Source organism: Haematobia irritans, chromosome 2 (assembly GCF_050003625.1).
Source record: "Haematobia irritans isolate KBUSLIRL chromosome 2, ASM5000362v1, whole genome shotgun sequence".
NCBI classification, from domain to species: Eukaryota; Metazoa; Arthropoda; class Insecta; order Diptera; family Muscidae; genus Haematobia; species Haematobia irritans.
The window spans coordinates 30,083,557-30,089,556 of NC_134398.1; positions in this window are offsets into that span (position 1 = coordinate 30,083,557).

The window sequence follows — 6,000 nt, forward strand, 5'->3', positions numbered from 1 at the left end:
TTTAATATTTGCATAATTATTTTTTTGTTTTTAAAATCATTTACGTAATTAAAAAAATTGTATTTATTTTTATTAATTTGTTTTAGGTCGAAAGTACCTCCCCCATTTAATATGACAAATTATTATGGTTTTACTTTTTTAATAAATATAATATAATAATAAAAAAATATTTTATTTGGTATTCTTTTCTTGTTTGAATTTTTATTTTTTTTTATCATAATTTATTATGGTTTTAATTTTTTTAAATAAATATAATATAAAAATAAAAAATAGTTTTGTTGGTATTCTTTTATTATTTGAATTTTTATTATTTATTAGTTTGGTATTTTAGTTGGAAAGGTGGAAAAACCTTTTTTTGTTATCATAATGTATTATGGTTTTATTTTTTAATAAATAAATAATAAATAAATATTTTAGTTGGTATTATTTTATTATTTTCATTATAATTATTTTTTGTTTTTAAAATCATTTACACAACCAAAAAAATTGTATTTATTTTATTATTTATTATGGTTGTAATTTTTTTAACAAATATAATATAATAATAAAAAAATATTTTAGTTGGTATTATTTTATTGTTTGAATTTTTATTGAATTTTTTATTTTTTTTTAGTTTGGTATTTTAGCTGGGTAGGTCGAAAAACTTTTTTTTTGTTAAAAAAAATGTATTTATTTTATTATTTTATTTTAGGGCGAAAACTTTTTTTTTTGTTAGCACCTTCCCCTTTTAATATGATAATTTATTATGGTTTTAAGTTTTTTAATAAATATAATATAATAACAAAAAAATTTTAGTTGATATTCTTTTATTATTTGAATTTTAATTTTTTTTAATCATTTTTATCATAATTTATTATGGTTTTAATTTTTTTAATAAATATAATAAAATAATAAAAAAATATTTTAGTTGGTATTCATTTATTATTTTTTGAATTTTTATTATTGTTTAGTTGGATAGGTCGAAGACCCTTTTTTTGTTATCATAATTTATTATGGTTTTAATTTTTTTAATAAATAAATAATGAATAAATATTTTAGTTGGTATTCTTTTATTATTTGCATTTTATTATTATTATTTTTTTTTTAATCATTTACACAATTAAAAAATTTGTATTTATTTTATTATTTTATTTTAGGGCGAAAACCTTTGTTTTTTTAGTACCTCCCCCTTTTAATATGATAATTTATTATGGTTGTAATTTTTTTTTAATAAATATAATATAATAATAAAAAAATATTTTAGTTGGTATTCTTTTATTTTAGCTGGATAGGTCGAAAAACTTTTTTTGTTATAGTAATTTTTTATGGTTTTAATTTTTTAATAAACAAATATTTTAATTGGTATTATTTTATTATTTGCATTATTATTATTTTTTGTTGTTAAAATCATTTATACAATTAAAAAAATGTATTTATTTTATTATTTTATCATATCATAATGTATCATAATGTATTATGGTTTTAATTTTTTAATAAATAAATAATGAATAAATATTTTAGTTGGTATTCTTTTATTATTTGCATTTTATTATTATTATTTTTTTTTAAATCATTTACACAATTAAAAAATTTGTATTTATTTTATTATTTTATTTTAGGGCGAAAACCGTTTTTTTTTTTACCTCTCACATTTAATATGATAATTTATTATGGTTTTAATTTTTTTTAATAAATATAATAATAATAGAATAAAAAATATTTTAGTTGGTGTTCTTTTATTGTTTGAATTTTTATTGAATTTTTAATATTTTTTAGTTTGGTATTTTAGCCGAAGGTCGAAAAACTTTTTTTGTTACAGTAATTTTTTATGGTTTTAATTTTTTAATAAAAAAATATTTTAGTTGGTATTCTTTTATTATTTTCATTATAATTATTTTTTTGTTTTTAAAATCATTTACACAATTAAAAAATTTGTATTTATTTTTATTAGTTTGTTTTAGGTCGAAAACCTTTGTTTTTTTTCTTTTTTTGTTAGTACCTCCCCCTTTTAATATGATAATTTATTATGGTTGTATTTTTTTTTTAATAAATATAATATAATAATAAAAAAATATTTTAGTTGGTATTCTTTTTTTGTTTGATTTTTTATTGAATTTTTTATTTTTTTTAGTTTGGTATTTTAGCTGGGTAGGTCGAAAAACTTTTATTGTTATAGTAATTTTTTATGGTTTTAATTTTTTAATAAATACATATTTTTCTTTTATTATTTTATTCTTTTATTATTTACATTATATTATTCTTTTATTATTTGCATTATAAATATTATTATTATTATTATTATTTGTTTTTAAAATCATTTATACAATTAAAAAAATGTATTTATTTTATTTTAGGGCGAAAACCTTTGTTTTTTTTTTTGTTAGTACCTTCCCCTTTTAATATGATAATTTATTATGGTTGTATTTTTTTAATATATATAATATAATAATAAAAAAATATTTTAGTTGGTATTCTTTTATTGTTTTAATTTTTATTGAATTTTTATTTTTTTTTAGTTTGGTATTTTAGCTGGGTAGGTCGAAAAACTTTTTTTGTTATAGTAATTTTTTATGGTTTTAATTTTTTAATAATTTTTGCTATTATTTTATTATTTGCATTATTATTATTTTTTGTTTTTAAAATCATTTATACAATTAAAAGAAATGTATTTATTTCATTATTTTATTTTAGGGCGAAAACCTTTTTTTGTTAGTACCTCCCCCTTTTAACATGATAATTTATTATGGTTGTAATTTTTTTTAATAAATATAATATAATAATAAAAAAATATTTTAGTTGGTATACTTTGATTGTTTGAATTTTTATTAAATTTTTTATTTTTTTTTTTTTTTAGTTTGGTATTTTATATGGAGAGGCCGAAAAACTTTTTTGTCATTCATTTACACAATTAAAAAATTTATATTTATTATTTTATTTTAGTTGCGTAGGTCGAAACTTTTTTTAGTACCTCCCCATTTTAATATGATAATTTGTTATGGTTTAATTTTTTTTGTAATAAATATAATATAATGATAAAATAGTATTTTAGTTGGTATTCTTTTATTGTTCGAATTTTTATAGAATTTTTTTGTTGTTTAGTTTGGTATTTTAGCTGGGTAGGTCGAAACTCTTTTTTTGTTATCGTAATTTTTTATGGTTTTAATTTTTTTAATAAATAACTAACAAATAAATTTGGTATTCTCTTATTATTTTAAATTTTTTTTTTAATAATTAATAATTAAACAATTAAAAAATGTCTATATACTTTTATTATTTGATTTGTTTTTATTTCTTGAAACAAAAAAAACAAAAATAATATTAGTAACACATTCTTAAAAAAAAATGTTTAATTGTTTTTTGTTTTTAATCTTAGAAAACTCCAAATTTTCTAAAATAAATTTATTTATAGTTTTTTTTTTTTTTACATGACATAAATTTATTATTTGATTTAAGTAAATAATTAAAAATTAGATTATTAGATTGAAAAATAAATTTTTCTTTAAGTAGCCAAATTTTAGATCCATTTGTTTTTATGAGTAGGCCACATTTATATTTCCGGTAGATTTTTTTTTAGAATAAAAATGATATTTTTTAAAACAAAAAAAAAATATAAATATATAATAGAGTTCTAAGCCAAGTACCAAGGAAAGTCTATACCATATACTAAGAAGAAGTAATGGATAATCTACAAAGGACCTTAGCCATATAACTTTACAAAGAAGAACAACAGTCGCCTACCAGCAAACATTCTACAAAGGAAGCAAAAAAAAGGCAAAATGACCATCAACAACTGTATACATACTATATAGGTATAGAAAAAGAACTAAAAAAAAATTAAATTTACTTATTATATTAATTTAAAAAAAAAGCAATTATATTTTTCATAATTATAAAATTCTAAGTAAAACATTGAAAAATGTTAAGTAAAAAGCTAAAGGTAAACATCACCAAACTTTAACTATATACATTGATGAAGAACAACGCAAACTAAATTCAAAGTAGAGGACTATAAATAAAAATAGAATTAAATAAATATTATAAATTAAAAAAAAATAAATATATATTAAATAGAAGAGATACAACAGGATACTAAATACTTACAAAAAAAAACGAAAACTTAACAAAACGATAGCAACAGGACCCATGACATAAAGACATAATCCCAAGAAGACAAATTAGAAAACCAAACTCTCTATACAAATCCCATATGATGGACAGAAACAACTACTCAACAATCCAAAGAACTATGACAAAATAAATAATAAAAAAATCAATTTTTTTAGTAGAAGTTTTAAATAAAAATAAATAACACATAACTAACAAAATTAGATCCCAAAAATATTATAAAAAAGAAAAAAATTTAAACAAGGAACTATTGAAATATATACATATTGCGAACATTTTGAAAAACAAAAATGTATTCATATATATATATAAATCAGCCCGTAAACTTTATACACATATGAAGACACAAAACCAAAAACAAAACAACTCTTTAATAAAAGGACTTGATTTAAAACCAAAATAAAATTAAAGACAAAAGCTGATATAATTAAAACAAAACATATATATTACAAAATAAAGGCGCTGACCTTCTGGTTTAAAATATATAATATTAGTTTATGTTATATAAATAAATAACAAAATACTCTACAATTATATAAATGATTTAGCGAAATAAAATACAAGATAAAAAATACAAGAGAATATAAATAAATAAAAAGAAAAGCTTACAATTTGAAAATAATAAAATTGGCAACACAACATCGTTGCCAAAACAAATACAACTTGTTAAAAAATATTTGTTTATAATTTTTTTTAATTTAAAATAAAATCTTAATAATAAATAATTTATTATAGCAAAAAGCTTAATTTAAAAAAATATAAAAATAAAATAAAATATAATTATTAATTCTATCATAATATTAATTTAATTTTGTTTAATTTTTTATCAAATATTTTTTTTGTTTATGTTTTTTTAATTAAAAATAAAATCTTAATAATTAATAATATATTTGAAGCAAATCATTTTAGAAAAGTTTAATTTAAAAAAAAATATAAAAATAAAATATATAAAAATATATATATATAAACATTAAATAAATTATATTATAATTTAAATTAAATTTGTTTTTTTTTTATAAAATTATATTATTTACTTTTTACCCATAAATTAAATAAATACTAATTTAATTTATATTTATAAAAAAGTAGCATTTGAAAAAAAAAAATAAATTAACATCAAACCATAGGGTAGCAATTCATTAAAAATTAAAAAAAAAATACACACACATAACCATATATAATAATTTTACTTAATTTAAGTATATGCCTACTAAAAACAAAATTAAGTCAAACCATATTAAGAGGGGAAAAAAGCTCTGATTTTATGACCATGACAAACAATATAACAAATACTCCATATGATTTTTTTTAACCAGAAAAATCTGATAACAATAGCCATTATAAAGGGAACCCAGTATTAATATAGAGAGAATAGTATAAAAGCTCCAATAAAAGCTTTTTGATCAACATCAAAGGATTACTAAGACATAAACCAAATATGAAACAACGCAATATGGAAATAAATCAAATAACATCAACAAGCTTTCTTACAAGGATCCAAAGCATGTGAGGCAACAAACAAAAAGGTTTTTATTATACAAAAAATGTTTTTAAATTGAAAGCTTTTGCAAAAACGCAATATTAAAGAAAAGCTTTTATGTAACCAACATAATTTTTAACAAATTTTCAAAAATTTTAGAAAAAGGTTTTCCTGTGTTATCCATTCAGTCTTAAATAAAACCTTTTTTTCAAAAATTTAACTTTGAAAGCTTTTGCAATAAAAATGTCTTGCAAAAAATACCCTAAAAATTCCACTGATAAATAGAAGCTTTAGTATAAGAAATATTTCTTCAAAAGTTTTTTATTATAAAAAATTATAAAAGTGTTTTTATTATTAAAAAATTATTATAAATTATTATAAAAAAATGTTTAACATTGAAAGCTTTTTCAAAAAAT